The sequence below is a fragment of the Macaca mulatta genome, chromosome 12 (genome assembly GCF_049350105.2).
Source record: "Macaca mulatta isolate MMU2019108-1 chromosome 12, T2T-MMU8v2.0, whole genome shotgun sequence".
Taxonomy (NCBI): domain Eukaryota; kingdom Metazoa; phylum Chordata; class Mammalia; order Primates; family Cercopithecidae; genus Macaca; species Macaca mulatta.
The window spans coordinates 28,156,233-28,166,357 of record NC_133417.1 but is presented as its reverse complement, the minus strand read 5'-3'; the positions used below and the strand labels follow the sequence as shown (position 1 = coordinate 28,166,357).

Here is a 10,125-nt window from a genome sequence, read left to right as displayed (position 1 = left end):
TTATCTCTTAAGTATCATGAGAATTAACTAATGTTGAGCTCCTGGAGAATATAAGTGATATATAAGTGCTAAACAATTTACATGTGCTGAGCCACTTAGGATGCTTATTGAAATACCACGCAATACTGATATTCCAGAAGATTAATCTTCCCCCAAAGCAAATGACTTCCAAAGTGGCCTGACAAATTACAAGGAAATAGCAGTTTTATGAATCTGATGCTGATGCTCTGTGCAACAACAGAACCAATACTAAAAGAGAAAAAAATCTATCACTATCTTGAGGACAGTATTAAGGTGCATAGGTAGCCACACCTGGCTTCCCAATATCAACAGAACAGCTTTCACGAAAGGGACAGCACATGAAGAAATGGGTTGGCCCTTTCAGCAAACCTTTTGTGAACACAAGTGCTGGCACTATGCTAGGTGTTGGGAATACAGAGATAAAATATGATCCCTGCCCTGAGGTCATTCATCTCCACCTGACGTCACTCCTGTACCCTCTATTTTGACAGTCTGCACCATCCCTGTAACTCTGCTGGTCTCCTTAGTCTCAACAACCTGGCAGTCACCTCAGATTCCTCCATCTCCCTCAATGCAAAATCCAATTAGTCACCAAGACCCAGGGTCACTGCTCCAATCCCCTACTGGTTGAGAGTAATCCCTGTACTTTCAGAATGCACTTGCTGGAGGTGAGCTACTCGCTTGCGCATTGGAGAAGCCCCCGAGGCCTAGAAGCAGAGAGAGCAAGGAGGGTCTAAAAGCATCTTTTACATCTGCAGTTGAAATCACAGGTAGACCCAGGGATGTGGCACGGGGCACCCAAGCATCCACACCACCAACTATCGATCAAAAAAGACCACAGAGCAGAAAGATAAAATAAAATTCTCTCTACCTGCTCAAGGAACAAGGTGAAGAGCAAGGAGCAGATTTTTGGACAAAGGGGACATCTTTAAAAGGAGACATGGAAACAATAGCGGATAGAGCCACTTAGTGAAACATGGTTAGGAGCTCTTAGAGGCCTCCTCGTATTCATCTGAGCAGGCTTTTCAAACAATGGAGGTGGGAGTTGGAGGGTATTGTAAAACTGAGCTGGAAAAAAAAATAGGAAAAAAAAATGATGCTGGGCTTCATCCCAAAATACAATCATATTCCAAACTGAAGGATCTGAGAACCTTACATTTGAAATTTGCAACTTCAAGGAAGGAGTAACCAGGGCAATTATCTGGCCCATGTGTCCTACAATGACTGGCAATCTTCACTGCTGGCAAAATGTGCTTCCTGTACTTATCTGAGATTCCTGATACAATGTGACTGGGGGGCAAGAGCAGAGGATGAGGCTTGGGAGAGAGCTGGCACCCAGACAGCCTCTCTCCTCCAAAAGTACCTTTCTTCCCAGTTCACTGATGCCTGAAACTCCATGGAGTTTTTATTTGGTAGAAGGAATGAAATGCCCAGGTATCAAGTACCTCCGTGTGCCAGCTCTGTGCCAGAGGATTTACATATATTATCTATTTAATACTCATGATGCTCTCTAATGTACATGTTTAATCCCCATTTTACAGATAAGAAAATTAAAGCTGGGACTGGTGAAGAAACACTCCCAAGTTCACACAGCTAATAAGAGTCAGACTCAAGCTATACCCCCCAAGCCTCCAGTCTTTCCTTTAAACCATGTGCCTCCCTTAGGCTTGACACTTTTATCTCTTGATAACAACGCAATCACCCAAAAAGAACCACACACTTTTAGATATCACTAACTTCGCTCATTCATTCGAAGCACCTCTCCAAAGCACTTTGTTGGAGTCACTCAATTGCCAAGGATTTGTGGAGTCCTACTATGTGCTAGGCATTATGCTAGGCACCAGATATACCTCAGTGGGTCTCACTGGGAGAAAGAGACACAAGCCAATTAAATAAAAGAATTACAAATTGCAAATTGTGGAATGTGTTGTGAAGGCAATCAACAGGAGGCTGGAACAGAACACACTAGGAGAAGGGTGGGCCACACTAGAAGACAACGTTCAAGACAAGATCTGGAGAGCCAGAGCAGCAGCCATGGCAGCTGGGAGAAAAGGCTTCCAAGCAGCAGGACCATGAAAAGATTCCAGACATGAAACCAGTGTAAAGAAGGCTCACCAGACTGGAGAATGGGGAGTGAGGGGAAGAAGCAAGTGCCAGGATGCTTGAGAAATAGGCAGGGCCAGAGCCTGTGGGCCTTTGTAGGCCCTTTTGGGGACCGTGGGCATTACGCTATATGCAATGGAAAATCATAATGAATTTCATCAAGGTAAGGATGTAATTTGATTGCTATCTTAAAGATTTCTCTGTCTGCACATGGAAAGTGGACTGTCACAAGTCATGGGTAGAGACAGAAAGAACAGTTAGAGAGCTCCTGCACATTCCGAGAGAGAGATGAAGACAGCCTGGATTCGAGTGGTGGCAGAGAGGTGGAGGGAAGTTGTTGGCTCTGAGGTCCTTGGAGACTGAACCACAAGGATTTGCTAATAGATTAGCTATGGGGAGAGAACAAGAAGCAGACTACTAGTTTCTGCTTCAGAAATTAGACAGATAGTGGAGCCAGGTACTGAGATGATTTGATAAGGGAAGAAAAGGAAAAATAATTTTGATTTTGAACCCATAGTTTCTGAAATTCAACTTGCTCTGAGAGGCATCTGAGCAGAGGTGTCTCGTAAAAATTAAGCTATGTGAGTCTGGGATCCAGAGAAGATTTCAGCTCAGAAAATACTTATTTTAGAATTTGGAGAGTGAGTAAAGGGGGAGGAGAAGTCCAAGGAAAAAGCTGACATTTAGAGATCTAGTGGAGGAAAAATCCAGCAAAGAAAACCGGGAAGGAATAGCCAGTGAGGTCTGAGATGAACCAGGAGACAGCCATGTTATGGAAGCAAGGAGAGAGACTGCCTCGAGGCTGTTCTAAGGTTGTGAAGAGGTGAAGGAAGATGCAAGAGTAAAATGATGAATAAGATAGAATGCTCGTTCCAGCAGAGTTCACAGACTGATGAGAAAGGCCAATATGATTGATGAAGGGATAAAAAGCTAGTGTAACATTTATTGAGCACTTACTATGTGACAGGAACTGAGCTAAATGATGTACGTGCATTATCATCAAAGCCCCGGGTGAAGTAGGAATCATTATTATCCTCATTTTACAGGTGATGCTCGAAAAGAGTTAGAGGCTCACCAATGTTCCCAGAGCCCAGGAAGTGTGGTATAGTGCACTGGGATTTAAAGATAGGCAACAGGACTCCCAAGGTGCCCTCCTAACCACAAAGGTATCTGGCTCTAGGTGGGGACACAGACATATGGCCTGCTTTGTTGCTACTCTCCTTGACTTTTTCCTGCTCTCTTGTGAGTCCTTTTTCAGGACCCGGGACAGCTCTTCTCCTTGCAGTGACTTTGTTCAACGCAGTGTTGATACAGAGGCAGCCCCAGTCTGGGGGCTGTCAGTGCACTGAGCTTCCATGTTTCCCTCGCATGAGCATCCCCTCACAGCTACAAAGCTAACCTTGTCAGGATACTAAACCTTTGCCCAAGATCCTCACAGATGCCCCAACCCTAAGACCTGGCCCATGTGTGTTTAATCTTCATTTTAAACCAGAGATCAATCAGATCAGTCTCAGGCACTGTGACTGTGGGTTGACATGGCAGGGCCACTGGAACAGCAAAGGGAGTAATCATTGCCATTGCTGATAAAATGGAGAAAATGGAAGAAAAAGCTATTTTAGCTTAAATGGTTTCCTATAAAACAGTTTTGAGGGTAAAAGGTACTATCTTCTTGTCAGTGTCAACATTTCTCATGCTGGATAAGTGAAATTATGTTTCTGTCAATGACTAAATCTCTCCAAGGGGGAGGTGACATTTTGTTTGGTTTCTGGAGAGGAATGATTGGGTCTGATGAAACAGTAACTATATGGATGTATAAAGGACATTTGCATAGAACACAAATGAATATCGCTAGATTTCTAAACTAGATGCTTTAGAAAGCATCCACTGTCTGCAATGAGTGTATGCCCAGAACTCTTAAGCCTTGCATACACTGATTTTGTTCAACTGCCTCAATGAATATTTTTCACTGAATTTTTGCCAGTTGTTTGGGTGATACATACAGCCAGAGACTGATACTGCTTTCTTTATCTATTGTCCAAATTCATGTGATTTTCAGCAACCAGTATCCAAATAGATGCCTTTGGCCTCTCCCCTAGACCCTCTGGCAGTTCCACATTGCTGAGCCAGTCCCTGCTATGGTTTATCACCTGTTCATCTGAGACTCATTGTCTCACAAAACCTGGGCCTACATCACAACTCAACATTCAAGCCTCCTGACCTGACGGTGGCAGGCATTGGGGTTTCCAACTTCACTTCCTCTCCGTGTGACTGATGACTTGCCAACCAAGCCCATGATAGTTAATGTCTCCAGCTCTCAGTGGAAATCTAAAAGACCTACAGCTGCAAAGGAACAAAAGGAATTGCTCTAAAGGGTTAAAAGCTATTCACTCTGGTGGGGCAGAGCCAAGGCCCCTTTTTCTCATAGCTGCTGAACTGAACTTTGCAGCTGTGTGGCATCTAGCATGAGTAAGTACCCTGAAAACCCAAAATCAGTTGTGAGAAATGGAAGCAGAAGCACAGCTTGTAGGCCACACATACGCGAGTTTGGGTGTAGCTGAAGTGGTATTCATGAAGATATTAAGGGGCATCTGTGTTCCACCTTATGGTACAGATCTGGGTGCTGTCCTTATATCTTGTCACAGCTAATTCTCAAATCAATGGTTGATCTAAGTCATAAACACCTTTTGGAAAGTTGTGAATGTGAAGCTTGGCAAGCCAAAATTACAAGTATATAAGAAGCAAAGAAAATGTAAGAGAAAAAAGTGAAGGACCATTCAGAAGGAGGAACTGAACAATTTTCATGGATCCATCTAAGGAATATAAGCAAATGGAACTTTTATCCCTAAATAGTCATACAAACAAAAAGTAGGAATTAAAGTTTTTAAAAAGTTTTTCTAAATTATGTCATTACATAGGACATCCCATTTTCTCCCATTTCTTCTATACTCTTCCTTCTCTCCCCTCAAATAAATCAAATTTATAATTGAAGACATGGCTGATTATAATATTCTACACAATTTTATAATTCATCAAGATCAAATTTACAATATAAGATGTGGCTGATTATAATATTCTACATAATTTTGTAATTCATCAAGAAAAAAAATGCTACTAATTAAACCCTGCTAACACACACCTTGGTTTCAGAGATGTTAAAAGTGTTCATCATAAAATCTATGAACTGTAACGTACACACAGACACACACACACACACACACATCACATCACATCTGTCAACGAATTTCTCCAGTTATGCTATAAAAACTGTCATCAATAACCAATTTTCCAAACAGGCTACATTTGTGCCACCCCTCAAAAGGAGGGAGTGGGGAGTTTGCAGTTTATTTTATGGCACATATTTGCTGCCTGAAGACAACTCAGTACACCATTGACAGATAATGGACCACATTTCATATTTGAGAAATGTGTCTTATTTTTAAAACTGAAAGCAGAGAAACTCATTAGATTTGCTTTCACTCTTGCTTCAGGATGGTAGGGCAATTTCCATCATATCTGCTTCTCTTTGTTTTCTTCATTTTCCATTCTCCTCTTTTCTTTACATTCATCTGTATTCTCTTTCTCTATTTTACTTAAAATCTCATTTAGTTGTCTCGATGGATCATTAATGGGAGCTGCCTTAAAGGTACTTAATAACTTATTGTACATGTTTATTACACTTGATAGGAAGTAATTTTACTGAAGCTCCTTTTGTCTCCTCGTTTACAAGTAATCTTGTGTCTCCATGCTGTAACGCTGTCCCTAAGAAAGTAGTATCTTTAGCATTATGTGTGTTTGTTATAACCAGGGAGATCATAATGGGAATTCATGAGGCTGAAAAGCAGGTACAGTGACTCCGTCTAAAAACAGCCCCGTGACTCCATCTAAAAACAGCCCCGTGCCTAACCGTAATGAAAATGACATATTTATCTGGCATAATGTTCTCCACATCTAATAGTGGCCGTTTGCTCAAGACTAAGGATTTGTTCAGAACAGCCTACTCACTGCATTAACCATTTGTTAAAACCTTAGCTACATCACTCATACAAAAAGTTGATGCCAATTCATTAAAATTTAATTATTTATCAAGTCAATATTGCCATTAAGTGCCTAAAATTTTCACTACCACTCCGGCAAGGGCTAAGGATAGGTCAGTAACTGAGACATAGTGCCCAGCCTCAGGTTTAGCAGAAAAAGGAAATATATTAGAAAGAAATATGCCCCCAACTATCCTCGATTAAATTAGCACTGGCCCTCCTGCACTTGGCCATCTGACCATTACCACCACCTTCTCAGGACCCTTGCTCCCCTCACCTGAGATAGCCAAAGCCTGTGTCTATAGCATTCTCATCTTCTAATCTTATAGACACCTTCAAAACATAATTCTTAAAGAAAAACAAAAGCATCGATAAGAGGCCTAGCCGATTCTATGACGTATGTCCTCTGCTTCATTTCTCTGAGACCTATAAATAAAAACTAGAACTTGTTTCAATTAGACTTTCGGCATGTGTCACCGAATAGAAAAAAAATAGGATATAAACCCTCAGGTGCTTATCCCCAGCTGCAATAATTATGAACAATCCTGCTCTTTTGTTTTTGTTTGAGACTGAGTCTCATCCTTTCGCCCAGACAGGAATACAGTGCCATAATGTCTGCTCACTGCAACCTCTGTCTCCCAGGCTCACGTGATTCTCCTGCCTCAGCCTCTTGAGTAGCTGAGATTACAGGTGCCCACCACAACTCCTGGCTAATTTTTATATTTTTAGTAGAGACAGGATTTCACTATGTTGGCCAGGCTGGTCTCAAACTCCTGACCTCAAGTGATCTGCCCACCTTGGTTTCCCAAAGTGCTGGGATTACAGGTGTGAGCCACCATGTTTGGCTAGTCCTGCTATTTTGATTTCATCTCTACACCACCTTTTTTTGTTATTGTATTTCAAAGCCAATCCTAGAACTTTTATTATTTTACCTATAAATATATCAGTAAGTATCTTTAAGTAATTGGAACTTTTTTCTTTTCAACATCACTACAATATTATCTAATAAAATTAATAGGAACTTCTTACTATCATCTACTAACTTGTCTTAATCTTTCATCATCTCAGAAATATATTTTTATAATTAATTGGTTCAAATCAGGATCCAAACAAAGTCCACACATAGCATTTGTTTTGTTAGCCTTTTAAGTCTCTATTTATCCAAAAGTTTTCTCTCCCATTCTTCCCCATGCCCTTTATTATTTGAATAGTCATTTGCCCAGTGGCTGAATGCATCCTTGGAGTGCCATCCAACATGCTCCCCTTTCCTCTGCCTCCCATATAACTGGTAGCTGGATCTAGAAACTTAATTATATCTAGGTTCAATATTTTTAGTCACAAGATGACATAGATAATGCTGTGACTTCCTATTGGGTCAGAATTGGGTCTGACCCAATTCTGGGTCTGTGCCTAGAAGGCACAGAATGTCTGATTGTCTAACTTTTAGAGATAATCAGTGGTAGGTTCAGATGATGCCAGCCTAGTCCATTCATTAAAAGTCTCTCACATGGGCCGGGCTCAGTGGCTCACGCCTGTAATCCCAGCACTTTGGGAGGCTGAGGCGGGTGGATCACGAGGTCAGGAGATTGAGACCATTCTGGCTAACACGGTGAAACCTCGTCTCTACTAAAAACACAAAAAATTAGCCGGGCCCGGTGGCAGGCGCCTGTAGTCCCAGCTACTCGGGAAGCTGAGAAAGGAGAATAGCGTGAACCTGGGAGGCGGAGCGTGCAGTGAGCTGAGATCGCGCCACTGCACTCCAGCCTGGGCGACACAGGGAGACTCCGTCTCAAAAAAAAAAAAAAAAAAGTCTCTCACACGAACTTTCACCCAGTGTTTTTGGTGGCCATTGACAATCATTGCCTAGAGCCACTATTTCATTAGGGACTTTATTTTGATTAATCACTCCTCTCATGTTACAAGGATATCACAGAGTGATATTATTTACCCTCAAATTGGTTTCACTAAGTCAGAAAAAAAAAAGCTAAAGTTCAAAACATTTTTAAAAGCACAAGAAACACTTCCGAAAATTATTCCAAAAAAATAAAAGTGGCAGCTTTCAACCTACATTCCCCATCTCCTTTAAGAACAGAAAACTGTTACAATAATACCTAAAAATTTCACACACTCCTCCTTGATAGTGCTTGTCCTTTCAACACCTATTGATTAGAAAAATGTAAATCATGAAAAGTTTCTATAAATTCAGTGACCCTCTAAATAGCTTTCTATTATGTTAATCAGAACAGTACTCTACACACACTTGAGATACAGCCAAGCATGTATCAGGGATAAAAGAAAATATTTTAAATTATATGGGGTTCAATCTTTCCTCCTCTTCTCTTACATCCCCAAACCATGGACCCTCTAGAGAGCAAAGACTATAACCGGCTGGTCCAGCCCTGCGCTCTCCTCTGGCAAATTCCTAGTCAGGACTAAGCAGTGGGCGGCAGAGCTGACTCAGCCCAAAGAAGTGAGACAGGCTGAGTTGATGCACACAGTAATAAGCTCGTCAGCAGAGACTGGTGGAGAGAGATTATCTCCAGGCAAAGTGTCAGAGAAAGCTTGGGGGAATTTACAGAGAGCAAAGAGAAAGATTTTCCGACCAGATATGCTTGCCACCCACCCCACATCCACCCTTTGGCATTTTCAAAAGAGACTGCCAAGTCCTGAAATTCCCATCCCCATTATTCTGGATGCTAGGATTTTACATGACTTACACACATATGTCTCACATAGTGCTCATTTGACCTATAATGTTTCCTTACAGATCTCCCACAGCAACTCTAGGCAGCCTCCTTTCCTTCTCCCACCCCACTGGGATCTACAGTCCAGCTAGTGCTCACTGTGGGTATCTGGTACTTGGGTTCCTAACACTTCACTTAGAGGCACCATTATTATCACTGTCCTACAATAACACTGCATATTCTCCATTAAGGACCTCATCTACATAAATCCAGAAGGTGAACAAGTACATTCCCCCATGCACGGGAACCTGTCACACTAGAGTTTGCTCCCTATGACCAATCAGACTGCCCAGGGTACCACTGGTCCTAATGGCCATCGAGGTAAGGAAACCCGCAGGCCTGCACCCTGGAGCAATGCAAGGAGAAGCACAGTGAGGAGGGAGGAGAAATGTCATTTTACCCAAACACCAGGGGAGTAATGAGGGGCAAGTCCTCCTGCCTCTCCACTTCTAATCACATGAAGCTGCCAGCTGGAGAATAACTGTCCCACTGAGGCAAATTAAATTAAATTAAATTAAATTAAAAATAAAATAAAATAGTGCAACTGCCTGGGTAGGCTAGTGCTCACAGATAAGATATTAGGGTGATTGGGCCAGAGACCTAAACTTTGATGTTTGGAGGATGCATCCTTGGGGACCCAACCCAACCCTCTTTCCTTGACAACAGGCCGGTTGATACTTCTGCTGTTATTCTTCACTTGGCTGAAGACGTTTTATTCAAGAATTCATGAAGTGAAACTTTCAAAATTTTGAAGGAATGAAGCAATTTGTTGCATGCAGTGCTGGCCTTACAGAGATGCTGAGAAGATAGGGTGCAGCTTCAACCTATCAATCAGGAAGAATTTGCAAAATATCTTGGATGAGTCAATCCCCTGGAAACAGCTCAGAGGAGGGGTGGAGACAGTCGGCCTGGGGAGAATGGTGAGGCTGTCAGACACACAGGGCCCAATCCTTTACTTCAACTTTTCTTACAGGACTCTTTTCCAAATATTCAGAAATCAGAAGGGACAGCTTGCCACGACTCCAAAGGCTAAGAAAACTCTCCTCTTCAAGTCTCTGGCCCCAAATTCCCCTTAACCATTCCTTTAGAATTGCTCAGCAGGAACTTACTCCTGAAATGCAAATCAAAGGGGAAAAAAAACAATTATCATGTTGACACTGATTCCAGCCTTGAGAAATAAATCTTGACAAGAATAGCCACATAGCATGTCTCCTGAAAAACCA

At 42.0% G+C, this 10,125-nt stretch overlaps 1 long non-coding RNA gene across 1 annotated transcript in view; it reads right to left on the bottom strand.

The window, feature by feature from the left end:
• Positions 1–5,265: 5,265 nt before the first annotated feature.
• LOC144333301 (uncharacterized) overlaps positions 5,266–10,125 on the bottom strand; it is a 103,868-nt gene continuing 99,008 nt past the window's right edge. The window contains exon 4 of the long non-coding RNA XR_013401846.1: positions 5,266–10,013. This is a non-coding gene — a long non-coding RNA (uncharacterized LOC144333301). The remainder of the gene's footprint in view (positions 10,014–10,125) is intronic.